The 13,254-nt window shown below is 42.4% G+C and overlaps 1 protein-coding gene across 2 annotated transcripts in view; it reads right to left on the reverse strand.

Moving 5' to 3' along the window:
- LIN54 (lin-54 DREAM MuvB core complex component) overlaps positions 1-802 on the reverse strand; it is a 57,560-nt gene extending 56,758 nt beyond the window's left edge. For both annotated transcript variants that reach the window (XM_081162405.1, XM_081162401.1), the window contains exon 1: positions 642-802. The gene's annotated coding sequence lies outside the window, so the exon portion shown is untranslated. The remainder of the gene's footprint in view (positions 1-641) is intronic.
- Positions 803-13,254: the final 12,452 nt, after the last annotated feature.

Here is a 13,254-nt window from a genome sequence, read left to right on the forward strand (position 1 = left end):
GACTTCCCAGCGCCTTCATCTTTAAACTTTATTTCCCCACCGACAGCCGCGTCCACCCGCACTCTGCTTGGTATTTACCGTTGCTTGGCCCAGCTAAGTCCCGGCCCGCTCCCTTCCCCCGTGCACCTCGGGGACATTATGACATTTGGCTGGTGGGCTTCGCGAGGAAAACGGACACACACGAAGATACTATACAAAGGGGCGTAGGGAGAACGGGGCGGCGGGCAGCAGGGAGAGAAGGGGCTGGTACAAAATGACACAGCAGCAAAACCGGTTCCCAGAAACCCGGGGCCGACACGGCCGACTTCCCCGGCCACGCAGTGTGCCTGTCAACAGCCGCGGGAGCCCTTCCTCCAGACGGCCAGGAAGGGCGGGCAGCCGGTGACAGCCGCCCTCCCGGGTGCGGGCGGGAAGGGGCCGAGCCCGGAGGATCCTCCCGCCCACTGCGGCCCGGGGGTGGGGCCCGGAGACCCCCCAGCCTGCAGGTTCCCGCTCTCCGCCAAGACCCACCAGCCCCGGCTCCCCGAGAGAGCGGTCAGACGCCCTCGGCCCGCGCCACCACCCGCAGCGAGGGCCCGCGCCCCTGCCCGCCCGTCCGCCCGCCGGCTCAGATGCCTCCCACCCCGGGGTCTGACACTCACCGAAGCCGGCGGCGCCGCCGCCTTCTCCTCGCGCCGCGCTCCCTGGGCTCCCAGCTGCCGCGGCGGCGGCGGCGCCTCCGAGACACAGACCCGGGTTTGTTCAAAATCACGCGCCCAGCGCCATTCCACCGCCGCATCCCATAATACGCTGGGCCCTCCCCACCCGCGCGCCCCTCTCCGCCCGCCCCTCCACTCCGCCAGCCCCGCCTCTCCCGCCGGCTTTCTCCGCCCCGCCCCGCCCGCGGCGCCGGCCCCTCCCCTTGGCAACCCGAGCTCGCGTCATTCCGCAAGGCGCCCGAAGTACGCTCCAGGTCCACGTGACGCCAAGTGGGAGCTCGGGCAGAGCTTTCGCACGGAATGTTCCATCCGCGGCGCTGGGAGGGGGGCGCGGGATCGCGCTCGCCTTTGGGAGGGCCTGCCTCGTCTCGCATTCCTCGGGGGGAAGTCCGTGCGCTTCGTAGGTGCGGTTTCGAGCGTCCCGCCGCTGTTTGAGGTGCTTGGGTGGGAAGGTAATCTATATCCACAAATGCCAAATCTTGTCCTTTTTAGGCACTACTTTTGTAGGGGTAGCTAAAAAGGCCCTGGAGACCACGCAGAATTAAACTTATTTTGAAAGAGTTTTTTTTGCAGTATACAGCTAAGGCTAACACAATCAAAAAAATTTTTTATTTAGTCACCTTTTCCTTCTATTTCCTCCGCTCTCTTTATTATAAAATAAGAAAAGGTGCCTAAATTTGGAGTTGGATGAACAGGCACCAAGAGGTTATTCAGTTAATACCTGCTCCTGGTGAGACAAGAACTACTCAGAAGAAACAATGGGCATTACAAAAGAGTGTAATGTGACATAGTGTGGCACCGTCTATAATTGCTAATGGAGCACGGAGGACTTACAGGTCGACGTGAGAGACTGTAGCCCCTGAACAGTGGAGGAGGGTGAGATGCAGTGGAAGCAGCAATCACTTTGCAGTCAGGCAGTCCTGGATTTAAATTCCGGCACCCCCACTTACTAGTGGATAACATTTGTCAAGTTTCTTTTCCCATCTACAAAATAAAAAATAAAGCTTCCCAGGATTCTGAGAGTTAAATGAAGAGAGGGGTGTCAAGCAGCTACAGTCTCTGCCTCAGTTGCTTGTTAGGCTTCCCACCTCATACTCAGTCCTTAGAATTTAGCAAGGCAAGTGACATGAAATTAACAAAGGCTTGGAAGTGGTCAAGGCTGTGGCCTGTGCAAGGAATGTGAAAAAGCTGAATGAGACACAGGCTTTGTTGAGGATCAGTAGGTGAGCCCCCTTGACCAGGAGCCTTGAAAGCTATTGTGAGAAAACATCATCATGGTTAAATAATTGGTGGTACTGTGGGGCACCTACAGAAGGAAGAAGGGAGTGAGATGGGGTACCCAAACCCAAGTGAACTCTAGGGAAACAAGAATCCCCCAAAAGGAGAAAATTTCCTACTTTATTACACATGGGCTAGCATAACTCTGATACCAAAATCCAAGGCAAACAGTACCAAAAAAAAAAAAATCTTCTGTTCTCACTATGACTTTGTTCTGAAGACAAAGACAAAAATTGAGTATTAAGATATCAAATCCAGTGATGTAGTAATAAAAAGAATTCACACCATGACAAAGTACAGTTTATTAAGAAATCTGCTTATGGCCCGGCTGGGTGTGGCTCGGCGATTGAGGGTCACCTAGGATCCAGGTGGTCGAGGGTCAATTCCAGGTCAGGGCACATGCCCGGGTTGTGGGCTTGATCAATGACTCTCTCATCATTGATGTTTCTATCTCTCTCTCTCCTTCTCCTCTCCTCTCTCTGAAATCAATAAAGATATATTTAAAAAAAAAAATCTTTAAAAAAAAAAAGAAATCTGCCTATGTACTTCATCGAATTAAAGGAGAAATGCCAAAGGATATGCTCTAGGGATGCACTGTATAACATTCAAAAGCCATTTCTGAATTTTAAAAATTCTTGGTAAACAAGAAATGAAAGCACATTTTCTATTTTAAAAAATATATCTTTATTGATTTCAGAGAGAGAAGGGAGAGAGAGAGAAACGTCATTGATTAGCTGCCTCCTTCACGCCCCGGAGCCCGCAACCCCAGGCATGTGCCCTGACCAGGAATTGATCCACAATCTCCTGGATCCTAGGTTGATGCTCAACCGCTGAGCCATGCCTGGCCAAGTGAAAGCACATTTCCTTAATTGGATCAAGACAGTCATCAGAAAACACCAGAAGCATCATACATTAAGAGTGAAATGGCACAAGCATTCACGTTAAAGTCAGAGACCCAGCAAGACAAAATGTATTACTCGGTACCTATTATGTGCCAGGCATGATGATAGGTACAAAGTACACTATAGTTGGTAAGATTCTCTTAAAGTAGGTTAGTTTCCAAAAGATTATTTATAAGTTCCTTTGTTCATGAGTCCATTTGTCTTAAGTCCAGCGTTAGGCCTTCTGTGCTCCTGCCACTCAGGGTCACTCTAAGCTCATGCTCTTTTTCCAGCAGTAAGCCGCTTATTACTTGGTGCTTGCTAGACTGATTGTGGAGGTGAGGGTAAGGAAGACAGCTTTCTCTTCAATCCTGTTCCAACTTCATTTTTTTTAAAATGTGTTTTTATTGATTTTAGAGAGGGAGGAAGGGAAAGGGAGAGAGGGAGAGAAGCATTGATGTGAGAGAAACACGGATTGGCTGCCTCCTGCACGCCCCCTACTGGGGATCAAGCCAGCAACCCCCGCATGTACCCTGACCAGAATTGAACCAGCGACCTTTTGGTGCATGGGAGGATGCTCAACCAACTGAGCCACACCAGCCAGGGCCCAACTTCATTCTTATGCAGGCTTTGGGTCCCTGGGTCTCAGTGATCCTGATCCTCCCCAGCATTATGACGTCTAATGGTCTAGGCCCAGGGCAGTTTCCAGTCCTCTCCCAGGAATAGAAGGTTGTTTTTTTTTTCGTTTTTCCTGTAACTCTAGTTGCAATGAGCTTCCACCTGTCCCTTGAAGAACAGCAGGCTTGCTACCTTCCTCCATCAGTTTAAGTTTTTTGTTCCTTAGAGGAGAAGGGTCCGGGCTTCATACTGCCTTTCCCAAGGGGCAGCCACTCCTCTCCTCTAGGCCTCTACGCCCCGAAGTCTCTGTCTGCCACCCTGCCCCCAATCTTTGTTCTGGATGCCCAGTGGACGTCCCTGGAGAAAAGCCTGCGAGTAGATGTGAACGCCCCTTATGATTGTGGCTCCCATGGGCTTCCCATGCCAGCCCACACTCAGTCTTTAACATTTTATTTTAAAATGTAGCAGAATTCTTCTTTCCTGTTTGAATGGCTGCACAATCTTCCTTCCCATGCTCGGCCACAGATGACCCAGTGTTTTCATCTCTTCTGTGTTAAAAAGCACCAGTCTTTCCTTACATTTCAGGCCAGTTGTTGCTCTGTGACCTCAGCTCTCTGGTTCAGTATAGGTTATGATTTTGTAGATTACCTAGTTTATTGTTGCGGTGGTGAGAGTAATGCTTTCTCCAGCTTTCTACACCGAGGGAGAAGCTGGAACTTCTCCAGGTGTTATTTTTATTAAGATAATCGGGGGGGGGGGTCTCTGTTGTTGGACCACAATTCTCATCAGTTTTTATCCAGGGCTGTCCTACTTATTCTCTTAACCCAACCCTTCCTATTTGCTTTCTATCTCTTAGAGTTCTTGCTTTATGATCCAAGTTTCACTACCTGCTTCTGGTTATTGCTACAGTTGGTGGCATATTCAGAACATCTTCTCCACCTTACTGACATCAGTTCCTAATCAATCTTTGGATTTGTGTACTCCTTGATTTTAGTGCCACCCCCAGAGAAGGGAGATTTAGATGGACACAACTTCACATTCAATGATGCTGGGGTTTTCTAGGTGTCTTCTATTTACCCAACTATGTTCTTTACTCAATTTAACAAATATTTTTTGAGCACTTACTAAATACAAAGCACACAGTTCTGTGTACCAGGTAATCTACAAAACTGAGTCAGGCTATCACATCTCTTTTGCCCTTCCCCTCACTTCCAATTCAAATATATGACCCGCACTTGAAACATGACTATGTGGGAACCAGCAGACAGACACAGTGGACACTAGATGGCATGAATGAAGCCTAAGGTTATAGTGAGTCCAGAGATAGAAATGAAAGAGGATCAGAACACACTGTACAATGGAGACAGTATCACTTGTTAAGATCCATAGGCCTGCCCGGGGATCGCTCTCAAGAGGACCTGCTGGTCATCCTGACACCTGTGGAACTTTGGGGTAGCAGAACAATTATGTTGAAACTTCTCTTCCTCTGAGGCTGGATGAGTACTAGTCTTTGAAACTGCTACAGAAGACAGAAGACAACTTAAACCATATATATATGTATATGTGTATATATATATATATATTTACATGTATATGTAAATAAAAGTACTTCAGAAGACTAAATTCAATATATACACACAAAACTGTAGAACAAAAAGCATGGTTTCATTCCCTTTTTAAATTGAGGTTTTACATTCAGTGAAATGCACAGGTCTTAAGTGTAAAATTTAATGAACTTTGATAAATCAATACATGCATATAACCCACACTCCTATTAATATAGAGAACATTTCTATCATCTCTTACTACTTCCTAGTAAATTCCCACCCGTCCCCCTCCCCAGGTAATTTCTGATTTTCAATAACCACAGATTAGTTTTGTCTGATTTACAACATGTAGGTAGCCTGGCTGGGCGTGGCTCAGTGGTTGAGCATCGACCTAGGATCCAAGAGATTGGGGTTCGATTCCTGGTCAGGGCACATGCCCGGGTTGCAGGCTAGGCAGCCGATCAATGAATCTCTCATCATTGATGTTTCTATCTCTCTCTCTCCCCCTCTTTTCCTTTCTCTGAAATCAATAAAGATATGTTTTTTTTAAAAAAAAAAAAAACACAACCAAAAACATGTAGATAGAATCATAATTTCAACCTCAAAAATAAAATAGCCAGTAATTTTGCCAGCAAAATGAGTTTATTTGGGAATAGCAGAGAATTGTAACTTGTGACAATCAAGCTATGGCAAACTATAGGCAAGTCTGAGAATACTAAATGGAAAAGTCCAGAAATAAACAATTGATAAATTTTAAATTACATGCTGTTCTGAGAATCAGATGAAATCTCATACCGTCATCGGCTCCGTCCTGTCTAGGACGTGAATCATCCCGCAGTCCAGCTTATCCATGCTGTATTTGTCCATTAGTCATTTCGTAGCTGTCTGGGTTACCAGATTAACTGAGATGGTACCACAGTACCTGTGGTCAAGTAACTCTTATCTTAATAATGGCCCCAAAGCATAAGAGTAGTGATGCTGGCAATTTGGATATGCCAAAGAGAAGCTGTAAAGTCCTTCCTTTAAGTGAAAAGGTGAGTAGAGTACAATAAAGTATTTTGAGGAGAGATCACATTCACATAACTTTTATTACAGTATATTGTTAGAATTGTTCTATTTTATTATTAGCTATTATTGTAAGTCTCTTACTGTGTCTAATTTATAATTCAACTTTAGCATAGGTATGTACGTAAAAGAAAAAAACATAGTATGAATAGGGTTCAGTGCTATCCACTGTTTCAGGCATCCACTGGGACACTGGGGGTCTTGGACCACATCCCCTACAAATAAGTGGGTACTACTGCATGCAATTATGTATATATGTTTTTTTATGTCTGGCTTCCTTCACTGTGTATTGTTTTTGAGATTCATTCATATTGTTACATGTGTTCAAAAGAAACAGCAAACCCAAACAGTGTGAAGAAGAGGCAAGAACGACCCTGGACTGACCAAAGCCCACGAGCTGCTGCATCTCCGCGTCCAGGTCGTCTGTCCCACCACCATCGCCATCATGCTAAAGAGACAGGCTGACGGGAGATAAAGCCAAGGCAAAGAACTAACCACAGAGAAGATCCGCCAGGTCATCAGCTTAACCTGCTCCTCCAAAACCAGAGCCCAAGCCTAAAAAGGCACCTGCAAAGAAGGGAGAGAAGGTACCCAAAGGGAAAAAGGGGAGAGCTGATGCTGGCAAGGATGGGAGTAACCCTGCAGAGAATGGAGATGCCAAAAGAGACCAGGCACAGAAAGCTGAAGGTGCTGGAGATGCCAAGTGAAGTGTGTGCATTTTTTATAACTGTGTATTTCTGGTGACTGTACAGTATGAAATACTATTTTTATTTATTAAGTTCTATAAAAATGCAGAATTTTGTTCTACTTTTTTTTTTTAAAGCTATATTGTTAGCACACAGGACACTTCATTGTTGTTTTTTGGGGGAAGGACATATAGTACTAACAGAACGTCTTCAAAGCTGGACTTACATGGGAGAAAACACCTTTCCCTTCTAGTTTTGAGAGACTTCCTCTTGGTTCCTGGGAGGACGGATCTCTTGATGTTGACATACATTAGCCACCTTGCCACACCTTGTAATGCAGGGAAACTAAAATTCATTTTTATGTCCTTTCCTCCCTCTCCACTTTAAGCATACACTGACTCCTTTAAGCCCAGAGACCTGCTGGGACCTGACCCCCCAAAATTGGTTACCAGTATGTTGGGAAACTTGGACTTTCCAGTGTCACCACTGAAATGGCATCCCTCAAAACAGTAGCAGTTCTTTTTTTTGGATTGTGGATCTACAGAATGATAATTCTGCCATTTTCATTTCCTGAAAGTCAGGGTCAGCTTGTCAAAAGTTGTTAAACAACATGCTTAATGTGAAATGTCAACCCTCACTCTAAGCTTTCCCAGTTCAGAGCATCAGATGAAGACTTCACTGGGTTTTATGTTGGCTTTCTGATTTTGGTAGTCTCTTGAAGAAGGGAATTTAAAAGTTATTGTATACTGTTAACAATTGTCTGCCCAGGTCCTGTCTGAAATACCATGACTGTTTATGAAAAGTATCTTTAATAAAGCTGGATACAGTTTGAAACAACAACAAACTCAAAATGGAGTCACTTGTGCTAAGCCCCACAAAGACTTAATTCCTAACCAAACTGCAGTTTCACCCTCTCCCAGGAGTGGAATTTTAAACCAATCAGTCTAAAATTCCCTTGTCAGCACTAGTAAATAATCTGCTTGATAAGGCTTCCCCTAAGGGAAGGAGACCTTGCTTAAATAATCCACTCTTAACTTTCTTGTCCTATAAAAACCTTCCATTTTTGCACAACTCCTTGGAACACCTTTCTAGTTGCTAGATGGGATGCTACCCGATTCATGAATCACCTAATAAAGCAAATTAGATCTTCAAGTGTACTCAGCTGAACTTTGCTTTTTCACACCTGTATCTGTAGGATTTTTTTCTTTTTAATACTGAGCAGTATTCTATTGAATGAATACACCACACCTTGTTTATCTACTTTCCTGATGATGAACATTTGGGTAGTTTTCACCTGGGCTATTACAAATAAAGTAGCTATAACATTTTTACACAACACATAAAAAGCATTATTTTTAAAACACATCATTGAAGATATATTGAAGGAGAATGATTGACTCTCGCTAAGTGGAATGAGAAGTGTAAAAGATATCTCAAAGCACAGAGCAAAAAATATAAAGAAAACTGATATATGACTATTTGGAGTTCCAGAAGGAGAGAAAGAAACAGATAAAAGAGAGGTAACAATTAAACAAATAATAATGGAAAATTTCCCCTACCTAAAGACAGACTTGCATTTGCAGATAAAAGAGGTCACTGAGTCTCAGGTAAGATCAGTGAGAAAAGACAGACCTAAGCATACCTGAAGAAAACCCCTGTAAAGAGATCTTTAAAGCTTCCAAGTGGAAAGAACAAGTTACCTACAAAAAGAAGAAAAGCAAGAACAAGGGGGACTGGGATCTGGGAGAGGAAGAGGGAAGGGACAGGAAAAGGTGAGGGGAAAGGTGTGGAAGTAAACATGAAGACCAACCAAGGAGAGGCTATTTATACAGAGTTTTCTATAGCAAGGGACTCGGCCACCATCACCGTGTTGTCAGGGAGTCAAAGGCAGGCATGGAATAGAAAAGCTTCGTAACTTTATAGAAAAGGGAATTCAGGTGTGCCCTTCCTGATAGAGGCTGTTGGCATGGGGAAACTGTCAAGCAGCCTAACTTAAAGTGGGGCATCCTGTGTGATTGATTAGGGGAGCATATTTGACTTCTCTGGTCGGTCGTAAGGTCAAAGTGGGGGCAAAATTTTGACAATCTGCTAGTTACTGATCAATTGGTGGCCATTTTGGGCCGACTGCTACAGGAATTGTTAGGTTTCCTGGGATGGTTGCTGCAGATTGTGGATCAGAGCTTTGTGCGAAATCTGGAAGAAGATGATTGAAATCATGACCCCAGAGGTGCAGACAAATGATTTGAAAGAAGTGGTTAATAAACTGATTCCATATCGCATTGGAAAAGACACAGAAAAGGCTTGTCAATATGTTTATGCGCTCCATGATGTCTTTGTTAGAAAAGTCAAAATGCTGAAGAATCCCAAATATGAATTGGGAAAACTCATGGAGCTTCACCGTGAAGGTAGCAGTTCTGGAAAAGCTTCTGGGGGTGAGACAGGTGCTAAAGTTGAACGAGCTGATGGATATGAGTCCCCAGTCCAAGAATCTGTTTAAAATTGAGACATTTAATGATGACAAATTTTAAAAAACACCTAGTTGTGACTCTTATTTTAAAGAGGCAATAAGGGGCTAAAGTGTCTCGAAGGGAGCAAATGGATGAATACCTGTTCTCATATATTATTACAGAAAAAGTGTTTGATAGTGAATGTCAGAAAAGGGAAGGTAATCACCAGTTAAATTGAAAAGATTTTTCTTTAAGCCTTAATACACTTTTTTCACACTACTTAAATTGGAAAGAAAATGATACAGGACATGACAGAGCAACATAATAAAATTAGAAACACCCAGAATGAATGGCAGAACTAAGGAAAGAATTAGAAATAAAAATAACATTTTAGAAATGAAGACTAAACTAGAAGAAAACCAGGAGTAAATAAAAACAGCAGCTAATGCCTTAAGAGAAATAGAGAGTTAAAAGAAAGGATTTTTTTTTTAATTAAAAAAAGATGTGAAAACAGAAATAAAAAGATTTTGAGGAAGGGTGACTATTAAAGATAGGTAAAGAAAATCTAATACATAGATAATAGTTTCTGAAGAAAGTAACCAAAGAATAGCACAAGTACAAAAATATTATTAAAGATAATGCTGTTGGAAAAAATTGGAACTGCATATTGAAAGAGCACGCAATCTACCTGAGAATACTGACCGGGAATGACCAACACCAACACATAATCTAGTAAAATTACTCAGTGTTAGAGGAGAAAACATTGGGGGGCATCTAGGTGAAAAGAGTAGGTAACTTATAAGGGAAAGAAAATTATATTCTCATGAGATTTTTTTCAGCAATGCTTTATGCCACGAGAAAATGGAGTACCATACCTAAGATTCTCAAGAAAAGTGAATCAAGGTTTATTTATCTAACAAACTGATTTTTAAACATAAAAGCACAAGATGTCACCAACATACAAGAATATGGTTTCCATAAGCCCTTCCATAGAAAACTATTAAAGAACTAGCTTCAGACAACCAAGATGGCTAGTGAGATATCAATGTAAGAGCTGATGATGAGCATTAAATATGTATTACTTATAGAACTAAGATTAAATGAAAATGAAAATGAAAAAGTATTGTTTGTAATGGATATATGTGCTCATGATACGGATATAGTATGATTAAAAAATAAGAGGAAAGAGGGAGAGGAATAGCAGGAAAATATTTAACTCTTTTCAGCAATCATATTGGAGGTATTAGTATTAGTATTGTTATCCTGAGGCTGTTGTGTGTATAACATGGGATGAATGAAATGAATAATTATGTAATATACTGATTCTATGATCCCTTATGTACTTGTGAACCAGGATTCTGGATGTGGAGGACCTATAGATGTAATACAGAAGAAGTTAAATAAAATCACCTAAATGGGATTTGGAAGTATCAGTATGAGCTCATGAGTTCTTTTATCCTTCAAGTATGTAGATAGTTCCTAGTTCTGTTCTATGAAGAGCTTCCCAAATGAGCAATACAGTAGCAATGAGAATCCCTAGCACTCAGATTGTTATCTGTAAATGTCAATTCCTAAAAGGAACTAAACAAACAAGAACTTTTTGAAAAAGTGACTGATTCTGGGTCTAGGATAGAAAACAAACAAGATCACTCTAGAACAATTCTGTTACACAGCACTAACAACATGAGGAATCAATATACAGTAAGGATTAGGGCTCAGAAAAAGCAGAATATATACAATTACCTATGCTCTTTTTTTCTTCTCTAGCGAGGCGTACATGAGCTGGGCACATGGGACAGAGTGGAAGATGTGCCAGGAAAAGGCCCCCAGAATGAACACCTTTGCATATTTGTAGGGAAACTGAAGGTGTAGAGGCCACCTAGTTGAATATGTAAAAATAGGGTGTCCTGGTCAGGGAAATGGCCTTATTTGACATGAGTTTAGTGAGAACAGCTCCTCTATCAGTGGTGTTGTCATCCTCTGCAGCAGGGCTACTCAAACTGTAATGTGAACGAAAGAATTACTAGAGGGATTTTGTTAACAATTTTGAGTCAGCAGATCAGGCTGGGACCCAAGGTTTTGCACAGTGAAAAAGAAGTAGGATTTGTGCACTTCCCTTGCGTTAATTCAGATGTGCTTAGCTAACTTCTTGCTAAGCAACTGAAAAGAGGGTGAGAATAAGCTTTGAGTGCCTTGAAGGTTTGTTTTCCTTCACTGCTATAAGCAAAACTTAAAAATAGGGAGCAGCATTCTTTTAGAGGTCGGGCAGGGATAACAAGCAGCCTGGAAAGGGGAGGCCTTATTATGCCAAAAAATTTAGTAAAATTGCTGCCTACACTAACTAGGAAGGCAGACAACCTCCCTCTTTAGCTTATAGCTCCAGTGAAAGTATCTGGAAGGAGACAATTTGTGTCTGTGGCTGCTTCTTTTTTGCTTACAGCAAGGCATTACAAGTAAAGTTTGAAGTCACAGTAATAAGCAGTAGAATGTACAGAAATTCTGGGGCTTCACTAAGTTGAAAAAGCCAACTGCCTCTGTACCCCTAAACAGCAGAAGAGGAGACTTGGCTTTGAGATTCCTCATAGCCCATTAAGACTTTCTGGCGCAAGCACGCACACGTGAACACACACACTCCAGAGAACAAAGATAAGGGGAAGCAAAAATCAAATTAATAGAGTTCTCTTCTCATTTAAGCCTATTGTTTCAGATGATTTCAAGGCTGCCATCATTAAAAAGATGTTAAGAATGGGTTGAAAACTACAAAAAAAAATAGGTTGAGAGTGGAAGTAGGAAATATGGCAGGTTTAACAACTACTTCTAGAAACAGTTTTGGGTGTGGTTACTGGCACCTGAAGCCGTCTGCAAGCAAAGTTTACTGAATATTCAATGAAATAATATTTTTATTTTATGGATTGATTTGAGAGAGAGAGAAAGAGAGAGAGAAATTGATTTGTTGTTCTACTTATTTACACATTCATTGAGTTTTGTATGTGCCCTGACTAGGGTTTGAATCTGCAACTTTGGTGTATGGGGAGGATGCTCTAACCAACTGAGCTAGCTGGCCAGGGCCAAATTATATTTAAAATAAAAATAAAAACACTGAAAAACCTGGCCTACAAAAGTCTCCAATTGTTCAAGTCCTAAGGCATTCCCCCTAAGAGGGAATACTCTCCAAAATCCAGTTAATCTATATTCAGAGGACAAGGCTGGCCTACAGAATATAATAGACAATGGAGATCTTCTGAAAGAGCAGGATTAGGGTTTAACCAAGGAAACTTCTCCACTACCAGGGTAGTCGGTGTTCATAATTCCTACCCAGGATTTCACCATTGCTATGGACAAGTAATTGCTGTGTTTCCTATCCTTTTTCAGAGTTTTAAGTGTGGTTATCCTGTTCCTGCTCCACTGTTGTTTTGTATTACATGTATGGGCATGAGGCAGATCGTTTGTTTTATAGTTTATAAAACTATAAAACATGAAAATCCACAACCTGACCTGATGGAGAAGATTGTGTATCACAGACATTCTGGATTTTGAGCTGACATAGAAACTAAATGGAGCCCTGGCCAGGTAGCTCAGGCTAGAGCATCATGACTGACACCCAAAGGAAAACACCTGATGCCTCTCATTGCCCTTAAAAGTTCAGAGGATCTTGGAGCATCTCCCAGGTTTGAGGGGCATTATGCTGGCTTATGCCAGGGCCTTATTTGTTAGCAATTGGTGTTATGGGACTCAGTGTGGTATCAAAAGGGTTCTTAAGCTCAGCATCAAGAGCTACTGGGGAAAGGACTGTCAGATCTCTGATCAGGGCGCATACAAGAATCAATGAATGAATGCATAAATAAGTGGAACAACAAATCGATCTCTCTCAAATCAATAAGTAAAAAAATAAATAGGAAATTGAACTCTTTTCTTTATGGGTGAGAGTATTCTATGGTAAGAAGAAGGGTACAAAAAAAAGAATACACACGGGTATTTAGATGGGAGAGGGACAGACGAGTGGAGACTGCTGATGATCCCTTTAAAACCATCCT

The sequence above is a fragment of the Miniopterus schreibersii genome (assembly GCF_964146895.1).
Source record: "Miniopterus schreibersii genome assembly, chromosome: 1".
NCBI lineage: Eukaryota > Metazoa > Chordata > Mammalia > Chiroptera > Miniopteridae > Miniopterus > Miniopterus schreibersii.